Genomic DNA, 15,755 nt, shown 5'->3' on the forward strand with positions numbered 1-15,755 from the left:
CTTCAAGGGAGAAAGATGTGGCAGTCTGCTTTTGTAGAGATTACAGCCTTGGAAACTGTATGGGACAGTTCTACACTGTCCTATAGGGTCACCATGAGTCAAAATAGACTCGACGGCAACAGGTTTGGTTTTTTTGGTTTGTATCCACAATAGAGACACAGAGCTTTGTTTTATTTGTATAATTGGAGTCATTCTGTAAGTGTGACTTACAACTCGTTTCTTCCACCCAACAGCACATCTTGCAGAACTTTCCCTATGAGGACCTCTCTTCCTCATTCTTTTTCTGCCAAACAAAAGGACACATTTATTGTGAAATCAACCTATTAATGCAGAAGCGTAAAACATGCTAGTGAACTTGATAGACCGTAAATAGATTGTGTGCCATTACATGTGAGATTCCTTGTAGACTCAGCTTGATTCTTCTCCAATGTCTCCTCTCGGAGTTCTGCCTGGTTTTATTACCAATTTCCATTTGAATCCATTGGGAGGAATGGGACAATTCTGCCTTTGTTTCTTGGCCAAGAATCTCTTGATCCTGAAAGTCCTGTGAGAAGACATGGCAAGTTTGGGAGTCGACTGTGCACAGCATGATGGTGGAGGGAAAAAAAGCTCTCCCTCATTCTTTTTAATCTGTGCATTATTCCATAGATTTGCTATCCCATAATCCCATTTCCTTCATTAACCATTTCCCACAGAGAGTCATCAGACTGAGCCCACTTCCTTCCCCTGGGGCTCCTCCTTCTCATGGCTGTTCTGAGGGGCCCTGCTCTACCCCAGTCCCCAGCTAGCCTCGGAATTTCCTGTCAGACTGCCATCAGTCCCCCAGAAAGAACAGACAGCTCTTCTACTCATTCCAAACCACCGACTGGGTAAGAAAATGGCAAAGGAGACACCAGTTCCTTGAGCTAGCTTGGCCAGGGCATTACCGCGGCTGGGGAGAGGGAGACAGTGAGGGCGCGAGAGAAGACATTGGTGGCCTATCGTGGAGACAGGAGGAAGCTCGGCTTGAAAAGCTAGGCCGGCCTGTATGTGTGTGTGTGTGTGTGTGTGTGTGTGTGTGTGTGTTTGTGAGGGGGTGTCATATTTGGTCTTAGGGGGAAATCGGGGTCGGTATCCCCTCTTGAGAGATTTGTTTTTAATACGCAAGGGTAAGTGCTCTGTGGGCCAGGCATGGTGTTAGGTGCCGCTCACTAAGATGGCTTGGTACATGGTTAGGACTAAGAGCTCAGTCCCTGCAGTACCTTGTTAGCTGTGTGTCCTTGTTCATATTCCTCAACCTCAATAATAGTAATAACTAACGTTTTGAAGCCCTTACCTCGTATCAGGCAACATACGAAGTGCTTTATGTACATTGTGTCAGTCTTCTCAACTCCACGAGATGGGTACTGCAATCATGCCCATTTTATAGATAAGAGAAATTGAGGCTTGAATCCAGGCCTCCCTCATTTAAGCCTCATAAAGCTTCTGATGTAGTGTCCGTCTCTGTTACATGTCTCTGTCAGTGTTCTGTTGGTCCCTCCTCCTGACTGGCGGACGCAGCAGGGCTCTGTCCCCCTCAATAAGCAATGGCCAATGTCATGCCAGGGCCAATGCCCCTTGGAGCTCTGCCCATTAACTCAGCATAATGGGAGCCCTGGGTATCAGAACTCAGAATCCCTGCCTTTGAGACAAGGACATCAAGTTTTATTCTAACCTCCTTTAAGTGGGCTGTTTAAGGCTGTTTTCCTGGAGAAAAATGACAACACCTGCAAGGCAGGAGTTCTCAGAGATCCCCAGGGACCATCTGCTTCAGGACCACCTGTGGAGCTTATCGAAAATATAGGTTCCTGGACCCCCTTGACGTACTGAACTAGTCTGGTCGGGGAAGACCTGAGAATATGCGTTTTCAACAAGCACCTTCTCAGCTCCACTCCCCTCACTGAGAACGTTTGCCTAAGGCAGGTCTCTGAGTGGTGCAAATGGTTAACATGCTTGGCTGTTAAGGAAAGGTTGAAGGTTTGAGTCCACTCAGAGGCATCAGAAGAGAGGTCTGGGGATCTCCTTCCAAAAAATCAGCCATTGAAAGTCCAATGGAGCACAGTTCTATTCTGATGTTCATGGAGTCACTATGAGTTGGAGCTGACTTGGCAGCAACCGATTAGAGTTTAGTTAGTCTAATGCAGAGGTTGCCAACTGCTAACTCATAGGCTGAAGTCTGTGCACACAGTATTGACTAAAACAGAATTCTTGAAATTTTTGCATTGGTGGTCAGTATTTAAAAATCAGGGGTAGCACAGTAAAAACAAAACAGCGTTCGGCCTCTTTTGAAAGATATGGCAATGCTGAGCCACCAGCGCTAACTGGGAGGATCCGGAATAGGGTGTGCTTCCCCACTTCTCCACAGCCCCTGCCTGGCCTCTTCCCTCTGGCTTCTGTGAACATGGTGACCCCTGGTTCCAGGAAATGGGCATGCTTGTGTCTGTCAGCGTCAACCCCGTGGGACCAGTAGCAAGCCCTTGGGCACCAGGCTCTTGACAAGGCCGATGGTGGTACACCCCTGTATGCAGGCAGTGGTTGGTGGCCCTGCTTTGTGGAGTGCTGGCTGTGGAAGGCACAGGGTCACTTCTCCCTTCCCCCTCCTGCCCATCCTTTGGCAGCTGCTGCCCAGATGTCGTTTTTGAATGTTCCAACGTGAAATGCGCCCCTTGCTCCAGGTTGAATATCCCCCCTGGTGTAAGATCAATGCTTCTCAAAGCATAGTTCGCGGACCATCTGCATCAGAACATCTTGGGGGAGGTTTACCGAAAATGCAGATTCCGGTCCTCCACCCTCAACCTAGGGAATCAGAATCTCTGGGGTAGGGCCTGAGAATCTGCGTTTTAAACCCAGCTCTGCTGCAGGTGATTTTGATGCACGTGAGGGGTTTGATGCTCACTGTCTTCTGGAGGAAAGAGAGTGAGTATAGGTTAATTGGGCCCCAGGTCAAACTGGCCTCCAGGGTCTTGGGCTTTCCTGAAAGAAAGGGGTCCTCCCTTCTCTGGCCCTGAGCCTCCACCACAAACGAAGCCTGCTCCTCTCACCTCCCTACACCCCCAGGGCAGCAGGCTGCCAGGGCTCGGCCCTCTATCAGGTCCCATCTCCCGTCACTTTCAGAACCAGTTCATTATTCCTTTATTATTCCCATTCTCCTGCTTATCATTATTAATAATCACACTAGACAGGCCAGGGTGCTGACAGCTCCCCCCTTGTCTATTCTGTCTGTTTTAATCCTGCCTGCTTATCTGGCGTTAACCTGATCTTTCCCCATTTAATTAAGCAGTGCTGGTCAGCCCACTACTGCCCACGTGGCAGTGGGAATGATTGGTTCTCCTGATAGGCAGAGGAGTGGAGGGCTGTGCAGCCTGGATGTCTACCTCCCCAGAGAGCAGGATGGGGGATGAGCCCAGGAGGGGCCATTTTGGGTCTGGAGGGCTGGGGAGCCAGGAGTGGTAGATGACCAGTCCCCACTAGAGCAGACCTTCTCAAACTTCAACCAGTTGCCATCCAGTTGACTCTAACTCATGGCAACCCCATGTGTGTCAGAGTAGAGTTGTGCTCTGAAAGGTTTTCAGTGATCGATTCTTCAGAAGTAGACCGCCAGGCCTTTCTTCCGAGGTGCCCCTGGGTAGACTCAAATCCCCAACGTTTTGCTTAGCAGCTGGGCACTTTGATTGTTTGCAATACCCAGGGACTCCTCTTAAACTTTGATGAGCCACAGAATCATCATAAAGGCCTGTTAAAACCCAGATTGCTGGGCCCTGCCCCTGGTGATTCTGAGTCAGTGGGTCTGGGGAGAGGCCATGAACTTGAATTTTTAGTAAAATTTTAGGTGGTGCTGCTGCTGCTGCTGGTGTAAGGACCACCCTTTGAGTAGCCCTGCTTTAGCAGGCTGATCTCAGTTTGGTGATGGGCACTGGCCTAGCCCATGTGTGCTTTGCTCAGAATGGATTGAAGAGGAAGAGACTTGAGCAGGGGGAAACGGTTGCAATCCTCAGATGTGAGGCAGGGAGGGACTGAGCCGAGGGGTGCTCAGGAACGGAAAGGAAAGCGATGTGGATTCAACACCTGGTCTAGAGAGACAACGGCATTTTGGTGATGGTGGTGGTGTTGTTAGCTGCCCTTGAGTAGGCCCTGACTCATGGCGACCTCATGTGCACAGAGCAGAGCTGCTCCATGGGGTTTTCAGCTGTGACTTTTTGGAAGCAGATTGCCAGGCCTGTCTTCCAGCGCCCTCCGAGTGAGTTCCAACCGCCAATCTTTCAGCTAGTAGTTGAGCACTTAATCATTTGTGCTACCTGGGGGGCAGTGAACGACAGACAGGGTAAAGATGGCATCATGGTTTTGAGCAACTGGAAGTATGGTGGTACTTGACAGAAATAAATCTGGAGAGAACACATAGGGTTGGGCCTGGAATATGCTGAGATCAACACCAGCTACATAATTTGCGGAGCCCAATGAAAAATGAAATTTAGGGCCCCTTGTTTTAAAAATTATTAAGAATTCCAAGACAGGGATATCAGAGCATTGAACCAAGCATGGACCCTTCTGAGTCAGGGTCCTATTACAGCGCCTGTGAAGCCAGCTCTGGTTGAGATTCAGAAACAGTGAGGTGGCCAAACAGAACAGATGAGCACCCTCACTGCCTGTCCCTTGCTCTGCAGTCCCTTAGGTGATTGGCACTTCCACTTCTGATGCCACATGGACAAAATAGGAGGTCACTGGGCCCCAGATTCTGCTGCTGTCCAGCTAGGGTCCTATGGGGAAAATCCTCAAGTAGAAAAACACAGTGGGTAAAATCCTCAAAGAAGTTGCTGGTAAGACTCAAAAAACCAAAACCCATTGCCATTGAGTCGATTCCAACTCATAGTGACCCTACAGGACAGAGTAGAGCTGCCCCATAGAATTTCCAAGGAGCGCCTGGTGGATTCGAACTGCTGCTGGTTAGCAGCCATAGCACTTAACCACTACACCACTGAGGTTTCCGCTAAGACTCAGGAGAGGTGCTGTTTGGCCAGTATTTGTGAGGAGTCACCGACCTTCAGGAGACTCAGCATTGTCTGTGGATAGACCTTAGTTTTTTCAAGCCGTCATTTATTGCACGCTTCTCTTATTCCAGGCATTGTACAAAGCCCTTTAGTATATTACTTCATCCTTACAACAACCCTATGAGGTAGGTGTCCTTGCCCTCTTTTACAGATGAGTAAACTGAGGTAGAGAAAGGCACAGAAACTTGCTGATGGCTACACAGCTAGTGAGTGACAGCAAGCCCATCGGACCCCTTCACCTGGCTCTTGGTACAAAGGACCTGGGAGCCAGCGGGGCTGATGCGGGTAGGGGCGGGGTGGCACGGGAGCTGCAGGTGTGCCTGGGTGGTGCAGGAAAATGCATATATACCCAAGTGCCCGCAAAGATGGAAGGATTTATAGCAATTAAAATGTTTTGCCTGGGAGCTGTTTGGAGCCTTTTTTTTTTTTGAAGCTGAGAGTTTTCTGACTTCAAAGTATTAACAGGCCCTCTAAATGGTTTTGTTTTTTAATTGCAGCAAATGACTGTGGAACCATTAGATTTTTGCCTCTCTGCAGTTGTTTCTGAGTCCTTTCGGTCCTCCTTCTTCTATTTATTCTGTTTAATTCAGTCAGGTAGCTCCGGGGCAATGGAGATCAATACTTCTCTTTGATAGAAAAGAGTCAGGTTTGAAACCTAGAGATAAAACTGACACATTTTGTATAAATTTAATTAAGAATGCACCTTTAGTGGCTTGTTGCGGGCACAAAGCTGAGTGTCTCTCTCTATCTGCCTTTCCCCCTCCTTCCCCTCTCTCTTTCCTTTCTTGTTCCCTAACAGGGAAATCTCTAAATCTGCCTCGCCACAGAGCCTCGTTTTAGGATTTTGGACTTGAAACTTCTCTTCTGAGGGACAATGAGGGAAGGGTGTGAAATTCTAAGCATCTCTGCTGTCCTGGCCCTGGCCCCCTTTTTCCAGAGTAGGCTGGGGCAAGGGGCTGAGGGGAGAAGAGCAGGGAGCCAGGCTCTGGGGAGAGTCTGCTTTTCCTTTCATGCCCCTTTTCTTTAACCCCTCAGGCCGTAGCCTCGTAGTGCCTCAGTCTGGACCCACAGTCCTCTGGCCTCCCTTGCTGTTTTTGGCCTGACTGGCCTGGTGGCCGCATGCCTCCTGGACCTTTAATGGGGTCCAGCAATGGGGAGGGGCGGAGCAGGAGCCGAGTGCCCTCTCTCTGCTAACCCCAGGGCACTGCACACATTTGTCTTGTGTTTTATAATCCACCCCTTCACCTCCTTCCCTCCATCTCTCCCCCTCTCACTCTCCTCAATCCCATTTGGCTTTCCTCATTTTTCACTTGAGTGGGTTTCCTATCCCTGACTCCGCTCTGGCCTCACTCTGCTCAACACCAATAAAACACACTCAACACAGGTAGAACAAGGTGCCCGGGCTCAGCGTGACAAATGGCTCGCCAAGCCCTCGCTAAGCGCAGCTGTAAATCGCCCCTCCTGCTGGCCGACCTGGGCCTGCTCTCAGCAGCCCCTCAGCAGGGTGAGGTGGCCAGCAGCAGGCCTCAGACCAGCGTTTGGTCAGCCCTGAGGCTTTCCCTGGGATTGTGGGTGTCAGGGAGGAAGTGGGGTAGCAGGGTGGGAGTAGGGGGATGGCTGAAGCATGTATGCCTGTGGCTTTGGCTGGACAAGCTTGGACATCTTAACTGATTGAGCCATAGCCCCAGCAGCTGGCATTTACTGTCGCTTACTATGTGCCAGGCACCACGCTAAGGTTTTACATTTAATTGTATTTAATCCGCATAGCAACCCTGTGAGGTACAAACACCGTAACTGTCCCCGTTTCACAGATGACAACCCTGATGGAGGGCAGCAAGGTCACATAACTCATCCAAGGCCAGGCAGCCAGTAAGTGGCGAAGCCAGGTCTGGGGCAGTCCTCCTGGGCTCTAACATCTGGGCTTTTAATCCCCACATCCTGTGTGCCTGGCATCAGGTGGGGACTTCGGTGAGCAGGACATCATCTCCATTCTTCAGTTAGGACAGTGCTGGGTGGCGTGCGAGAGTCCGGAGAAAGCCGGCAGACGCCTTCTCAGTCTGGTTTCCTTCTCTCCATGGAGCTGCTCCTGGCGGGCCCCAATGAGCCCTGTACACAGGGCAGTGTTTGCTACCTCTCCCCAGACAAGTGATGAGAATGGGGAGACCGTGCTGTCTGTCTGTCTAGAAGAGTGAGGGCACCATCGCCATGCAGGAAGCCGAAGGGACAGCTGATAGCTCTAGGGGAACACCAGAGAGGCTTCTCTAGTCCGTTCTGTTGCTAGGGGAGCCTCTGAAGTTCCTGTTTCAGGGAGGGCAGAACCCAGGGCTCATGAGTCTGCAACCTCGTCCCCATAAGCATCAGGTAATAGGTGATGTGGCATGTACCAGCAGTCCTCGTCTTTTGCTTTGGGTGCCTTTCATCGCTGCAAATGCAAGTTCAGACTGGGGAGGCAGACATCCGAGCCTGTACCACTGGACTTTCCTCCCTCTGCCTGCTTCCTCACTGCTCGCTCGTAATTACAAACACCAGCTGCTTTGTGTCTAAAATGGCCCAGATAATTGAAACAGAATTTGAAATCAGGGCCCTGCAGGCGGCACTTGTTGAAAGAAGAAATAAAGATGGTTTGGGTCACGTCTTTTGTAATTTGAGTTTAATACTCATACTGGGAGGTACACACAAAGGGAGAGGAAGCATGTGAGCCAGCTCCCAGCCTGCCAGCTGCCCTGCTGGGGAAGGAGGAAGGAACATGAGGTGGTGGGGGGGGGGGCGCTGGTAGGAGGCTCCCAAGTTGGAGAAAGTTCTCTCCACATGGCAGTGGCAGTGGCAGGAGAGAGGACACGGCTGGAGGCAGGCCCGAGTTCGTAGCTGAGATGAAAGCCATGTTGAAAGCCTTCACGCTGGGTGTCCTCACCTCCTGCCCTCCACACACTCTCCCCTCACCTCCACATACATAGGGAAGTGAGGTGGGGGTGACTATGGAGTGAGGTCAGAGTCCATGGGTGGTGCAAACGGTTAACATGCTCAGCTGCTAACGGAAAGGTTGGAGGTTTGAGTCCACCCAAAGGTGCCTCGGAAGAAAGGCTTGGTGATCTACTTCTGAAAAATCAGCCATATAGTGAAAACTCTATGGAGCACAGTTCTACTCTGAGACACATGGGGTCTCCATGAGTTAATCGACTTGACAGCAACTGGATTAAAAAAAAAGAATGGAGTGAAATAGGAGGAGCTGGATGCAGGAATTTTGAGCAGGCTGCAGTGGGACTATCTTTGGGTCAAAAGTTTGGGACACTGCCCCTACACAGTATTAATGGTCACAGAGTAGGGCTGAGGTTGCTGCCAGTCAGAGTGCAGACACCTTCCAGGCTAGGGGTTCATGGGCTTTCAAATGTGTCCTCTGGAATCTCTTCAACTGGCTTCCTATTTTTACACAAATAATGTGCATGTTTTAAGTCTTTTTTTTCCAACTGCACCCTCCCCTCGCAAGAGGTATTTTTATAAGCATGCTATGCTAATTTTTTTTTTCATGCTAAAATTACGTCCCTCTAGAATTACAGTGTCTTGGTCATCTAGTGCTCCCTATAGCAGAAATACCACAAATGGATGGCTTTAACAAAGAGAATTTTATTCTCTAACAGTCTAGTAGGCTACAAGTCCAAATGCAGGGCATCAGCTCCAGGGGAAGACTTTCCCTGTTGGCTCTGGAGGAAGGTCCTTGAGATACATTAGTCTTCCCTTGGTCTGGGAGCATCTCAGTGTAGGAAACGCAGGCCAAAGGATGCGCTCTGCTCCCGGCATTGCTTTCTTGGTGGTATGAGGTTCCTCTGTGTCTCCGCTGGCTTCTCTCCCCCATATCTCAAAAGAGATTGGCTTGAGACACCATCCAATCCCATAGACCTCATCAGTATAACTGCTACTAATCTATCCTATTACATCATAGTGATAGAGTCCACAACACTTAAGGAAATCACATCAGATTACAAAATGGTACACAATCACACAATACTGGGAATCATGATCCAGCCAAGGTGACAGATATTTTTTGGGGACACAATTTGATCCATGACATACAGATACTCATATCTGGGCCCCCAAGGAGTGTGCAAACCTGCCTACTTCCACCAGTCCCATGCAATGCTCATACACAGAGTCATAATCCCACAACTTCTTCACCCTAATGCTGCCCCTTCCTATCTGCAAGGAACTGTGGAGCTGGGTCTCAAGGGCACCATTGGTGTTGCTACCTCATCATCAGGTGGGTGATGTGCAAGGGCAGGGAGGCAGTGGGAGCCCAGGCTCAGAGGTGGAGAAACAGTAAGCAGCAGAGGGCACTTGCCTGTGATGCTCCTTGCCCTGGAGGCCCCCACTCCCTTGCCCCGACATGTATAACCTGTGCTTCAAAAGCACCAAAAAGGGGAACTCTAGCTGCTTCCCTTTCCCGGTGGGGCCAGAATCTAAATGACACATGGCTTAAGGAAGGGAACCTGACATTGGTCTTTGCCTGTGGTTCTTTATCCAAGGCTCGGGCTGCCCCCCACCAGGCCCCAGGGATGGGATGCTCACAGTGCTGTGATGCCCAGCTTCCATCTCTTCCTCCCACCCATAAGCCTCTTCCCCTTCACCATTGGTCAGTCAAAGCATCCTGTGTTGGTAACACAAGGGGACCAGTCTTAACAGAAGCTGGAGTCCTGCACATACTAGAAATCTGGTATCTGGGAACAACCCAGTCAATAACATTTCTGACCAAAGAGCTGTAGAGAGGGGACAGAACGAGCTTTTGAAGGTCTGACTGTCTGGGGAGAGCACTGAAGTCCTCACCAGCCTGGGGACCTGACATGGGTGGATACAGTTCTCTCAGAGCAAGGCATGTGGTCTCAGGGCCCAGGGAGCTGGAGGAGCACACGCCACCCTCGGCTCTCCTTGGTGGATGGCTTGGACCCTCAGGGGAGCAGGAGCTGGGTGTAGAGGTGACCATGGGCTGGGGGAGAGGGGAGGCAGTGCAGTGGCAAAGGAGGGAAAAAGGAGGAGCGGGAGCCTGGACTTTTCGTGGGGAAGAATCATAAACGGCTGACATTCCTGAGAACTTCCTCTGCTGCTGAGAGCTAATGTTATTTCTTGACTCTCATTTTAGTCCCTCAATGCTAGGGGTAGATGGTGGTAACTCCGTTGTTCAGAGGAGGAAATGGGATTCAGAGAAGTTAAGTACTTGCTCACAATAGCACTGCTAGAAAATGACAGAGCTGTACTTCAAATTAAGGACTTCTAGACACCCAACCCAGGCTTTTCCTTCGAAAGCAGGGACCAGCAAACTACCTCTCACTGGCTAAACCCAACTCACTGCCTGTTTTCATGCAGCCTGTGAGCTAAGAATGATTTTTACATTTTTAAATGATTGGAAAAAAAACTAAAAAGAAAAATATTATTTTGTGACATGTGAAAATTATATGAAATTCAAATTTCAGTGTTTATGAATAAAGTTTTATTGGAACACAGCTACGTCCGTTCATTTATGTATTGTCCATGGCTGCTTTCTCCCTACAACGGCAGGAGTTGAGCACTTGTGGAAGAGACTGTGTGGTTCAAGGCCTAAGATGTTTACTCCCTGAGCCTTTACAGAAAGTTTGCCAATCTCTGCTCTAGAGTTATATCACTTAGGAGATGGATGAGATCTTAGAAACCAGATAGTCCAAAACTCTCTGCTCCCTATCACTCCATCCACCCATTTTCCAAATTAGTAGGTGAGTCCCACTGCAAGGCTGGCCTTGCATCCCAGCCCCCTGCTCAGCTCCTCTCACCCCACTGCCCTCAGGAAGCTTGCACTAGGGCTGGAAAGCAGAACTTGGCCCCAACGTCTTTTCTCTCTTTTTGTCTGTGCCTGAGTGTGAGGAGGCAGTCCCTTAGACAAGGCAGGTGGCCATGGTTTTCTCCATTCCTCTCCCTGCTGGTATCTATAGGCCTCAAAACAACCCCCTTCCCTCCCCTTGAGGCCTGATATTTGTTAGCAGGGCTCAAAAGATACAATTTTCACTTAGGTAAAGGATAAGACAGTACACAATACTGGGGAAATTGGTACAACTTGATGAAGGCAAAGTCATAGAAGCTTCACAGACACATCCAAACTCCTTGAGTGACCGAGTTACTGGGCTGAGGGCTGGGGACTATGGTCTTGGGGAACATCTAGCTCAACTGGCATAACATAGTTTATAACGAAAATGTTCTCATCTGACTGTGGTCAGTAGTGTCTGGAGTCTTAAAAGCCTGCAAGCGACCATCTAAGATACATCTACTGGTTTCCATCCCGACTGGAGCAAAGGAGAATGAAGAAAACCAAAGACACAAGGGAAAGATTAGTCCAAAGGACTAATGGACCACAACTTCCACAACCTCTGCCAGACTGAACCCAGAACAACTAGATGCTGCCCCGCTACCACCGCCAACTGCTTTGACAGGGATCACAATAGAGGGTCCCAGACAAAGTGGAAGACAAATGTAGAACTAAATTCAAATTCACCAAAAAAAAAAAAAAAAAATGGTGTGACAGAGACTGGAGAAACCCCAAGAGTATGGCCCCCGACACCCTTTAAGCTCAGTACTGAAGTCACTCCTGAGGTTCACCCTTCAGCCGAAGAATAGACAGGTCTATAGCGCAAACAATAACACACATGAGGAAAGTGCTTTGTAGTTCAATCATGTATACAAGATTAAGTGGGCACGCCAGCCCAAAAGCAAAAACCAGAAGGCACGAAAGGACAGGTGCCATCGAGCTGGTTCTGGCTCATAGCAACCCTATATACAACAGAACGAAACACTGCTCACTTCTGGGCCATCATATAAATCCACCTTCTCGGATTATTTGCTCATCATACAGATTGAATAAGTGTGGTGAAAGGATGCAACCCTGACACACAACTTTCCTGACTTTAAACGATGCAGCATCCCCCTTGTTCTGTTCGAACAACTGCCTCTTGATCTATATACAGGTTCCTCATGAGCACAATTAAGTATTCTAGAATTCCCATTCTTAGCAATGTTATCCATAATTTGTTATGATCCACACAGTCGAATGTCTTTGCGTAGTCAATAAAACACAGGTAAACATCTTTCTGGTATTCTCTGCTTTCAGCCAAGATCCATCTGACATTAGCAATGATATCCTTCATTCCATGTCCTCTTCTGAATCTGGCTTGAATTCTGGCAGTTCCCTGTCGATGTATTGCTACAGCCGCTTTTGAATGATCTTCAGCAAAATTTTACTTGCATGTGGTATCAACGATATTCCATAATTTCCGCATTCTGTTCGATCACTTTCTTGGGAATAGGCATAAATATGGATCTCTTCCAGTCAGTTGGCCAGGTAGCTGTCTTCCTAATTTCTTGGCATAAGTGAGTGAACACTTCTAGTGCTGCATCCGTTGTTGAAACATCTGAATTGATATTCTGTCAGTTCCTGGAGCCTTGTTTTTCACCAATGCCTTCAGTACAGCTTGGACTTCTTCCTTCAGTACCATCAATTCCTGATCATAGGCTACCTACTGAAATGGATGAAGGTTGACCAATTCTTTTTGGTACAGTGACTGTGTGTATTCCTTCCATCTTCCACCTTCTTTTGATGTTTCCTCCATCATTTAATATTTTCCCCGTAGAATCCTTCACTATTGCAATTCAAAACATGAATTTTTTCTTCAGTTCTTTTAGCTTGAGAAATGTCAAGCATGCTCTTCCCTTTTAGTTTTCTAACTCCAGGTCTTTGCACATGTCATTATAATACTTTGTCTTCTCGAGTCTTCCTTTGAAAGCTTCCATTCAGCTCTTTTACTTCATCATTTCTTCCTTTCACTTTAGCTACTCTATGTTCAAGAGCAAGTTTCAGAGCATCTTCTGACATCCATTTTGGTCTTTTCTTTCCTGTCTTTTTAATGACCTCTTGTTTTCTTCATGTATGATGTCCTCGATGTCATTCCACAACTCGTCTGGTCTTCAGTCATTAGTGTTCAACGCATCAAATCTATTCTTTAGATGGTCTCTAAATTCAAGTGGGATATACTCAAGGTTGTACTTTGGCTCTTGTGGACTTGTTCTAATTTTCTTCAGCTTCAGCTTGAACATGCATAAGAGCAATTGATGGCCTTTTCCGAAGTCAGCCCCTGGCCTTGTTCTGACTGATAATATTGAGCTTTTCCATTGTCTCTTTCCACAGGTGTAGTCAATTTGATTCCTGTGTATTCCATCTGGTGAAGTCCCTGTGTGTAGTTGCCGTTTATGTTGTTGAAAAAGGTATTCGTAATGAAGTAGTTGTTGGTCTTACAAAATTCTATCATGCGATCTCCAGCATCGGTTCTATCACCAAGGCCATATTTCCCAACTACTGATCCTTCTTCTTTGTTTCCAACCTTCACATTCCAGTCACCTTTAATTATCAATGCATCCTGATTGCAGTTCGATAAATTTCAGACTGCAGAAGTTGGTAAAAATCTTCAATTTCTTCATCTTTGGTCTCAGTGGTTGGTGCATAAATTTGAATAATAATCATATTAACTGGTCTTCCTTGTAGGCGTATGGATATTACCCTATCACCGATAACATTGTACTTTAAGATAGATCTTAAAATGTTCTTTTTGACGATGAATGCAACGCCATTCCTCTTCACGTTGTCACTCCCAGCATAGGAAACCATATGATTGTCCGATTCAAAATGGCCAATACCAGTCCATTTCAGTTCACTAATGACTGTGAGCCCTGGTGGCACAGTGGTTAAAGCAATTGACTGCTAACCGAAAGGTCAGGGGTTCAAAACCACCAGTGGCTCCATGGGACAAAGATGTGGCAGTCTGCTTCTATAGAGATTTACAGTCTTGGAAACCCTATGGGGTTGCTATGAGTTGAAATTGACTCAGCTGCAGTAGGTTTGGTTTTGGAGCCATGGTGGTGAAGTGGTTAAGAGCTCAGGCTGCTAACCAGAAGGTCGGCAGTTCAAATCCACCAACTGCTCCTTGGAAAACCTGTGGGGCAGTTCTACTCTATCCTATAGGGTCACTATGAGTTGGAATCAACTTGATGGCACAGAACAACAACTCCTAGGATATCGATGTTTATGCATTCCATTTCAGTTTTGATGATTTCCAATTTTCCTAGATTCATACTTCATACATTCCACATTCTGATTATTAATGGATATTTGCAGCTGTTTCTTCTCATTTTGAGTAGTGCCACATCAGCAAATGAAGGTCCCAAAAGCTTGACTCCATCCGCGTCATTATGGTCAACTCTACTTTGAGGAGGCAGCTCTTCCCCAATCATCTTTTGAGTGCCTTCCAACCTGAGGGGCTCATCTTCCACTGTTAAATCCCACAACATTCCACAGCTATTCATAAGGTTTTCACTGGCTAATTCTTTTCAGAAGTAGATCACCAGGTCCTTCTTCCTAGTCTGTCTTAGTCTGGAAGTTCTGCTGAAACCTGTCCAACATGGGTGACCCTGCTGGTATTTGAAAACTGGTGGCATAGCTTCCAGCATCACAGCAACACGCAAGCCCCCACAGTACGACAAACTGACAGACGCGTGGGGGACAGGAAAACTAGACGAATGAAAACAGGGAACTCAGAGTGGAGAAGGGAAGCGTGCTGACATATCGGGGGTTGGCAACCAATGTCACAAAACAATTTGTGTATTAATTGTTTAATGAGAAATTAATTTGCTCTGTAAATGTTCACCTAAAGCACAATAAAATAAATAAATAAAAGATACAATTGTGGACTAACCAACCACTCCTCCTCCTCAGGAAGTCAGGAGGGCATAATGCAGTAGGATGTTTGTTAGCAGGGTTAAAAAGACACAGTCACAGCAGGCTGAGAATGTAAAATAGCTGGGACAGAAAGTTTTCTCTGTCTTCTCAGCTATGGTGTTAGTGGGACATGCGTAACATTAAGCTTACAGCCCATCTAAGTGGACCTACCTGGCCAGGTGAAGACTGGCAGAAGGTAGGCTCCTACTGTGTCCCTCAACCATGATGCCAGATAGAGGGCTTTCATGGAAAAATTCTACTGGGACAGTTTCCAGAAGCCAAGGGGAAGAGTGTGTCAAGCAACTGTTCCATTTAAGTTTCTTACCCACGACGAAAAGTGGGATGTGCATGGAAGCTGTCATCTCTGCCCAGACAGCTTTTGAGCCAGGGGAACTGCTCATCTGTCGTATATGGTTTCTTCTTATTTTAAGTAATAAAAGCTACTTTCCACGTGCTTACGTGTGTTCAGGCTCTGATTGGAAGGACGTGATGTTTATGGAGCAATCCATATTGGTTATTGGTACCGTTCTTCTAATGGCCTCCTGGCTTTCTAGGAATTGGGTACAACTTGGAAATACATCGCAAATTTGTCATGTTGTACAGCTATGGCACACGAAGAGTTTTGGAGCAGTAAAGCAGGGTCTGGTGAAGCTGTCACTCAGAGAGGTTTTTCTAAGGCTCCTTTGGCATCAATTTAACCATGTCCTCAGGCTTGGGACCTTGCAGCCTGCAAGAAGCACCAAACACCAGAGCCCAGAGGCAACCACCACCTGGCCAGTGGGGAGGAGGGCATGTAATGAAACTCATGGGGTGGCAGTGTGTGGTTAAAGTAGGCCTGTTGGAGCCAGTCCAGCCACTGTATAACTGTGACCTGGGGAGAATTGCTTCTCCATTCTGGGCCTCAGTTTCCTCAC

The 15,755-nt window shown here is 47.7% G+C and overlaps 1 pseudogene; it reads right to left on the reverse strand.

The window, feature by feature from the left end:
* Window positions 1-253: 253 nt before the first annotated feature.
* On the reverse strand, window positions 254-558 carry LOC105757034 (60S ribosomal protein L39-like; annotated as a pseudogene).
* Between the last annotated feature and the right edge of the window lie 15,197 nt (window positions 559-15,755).

Source organism: Trichechus manatus, unplaced genomic scaffold (assembly GCF_000243295.1).
Source record: "Trichechus manatus latirostris isolate Lorelei unplaced genomic scaffold, TriManLat1.0 scaffold00010, whole genome shotgun sequence".
NCBI lineage: Eukaryota > Metazoa > Chordata > Mammalia > Sirenia > Trichechidae > Trichechus > Trichechus manatus.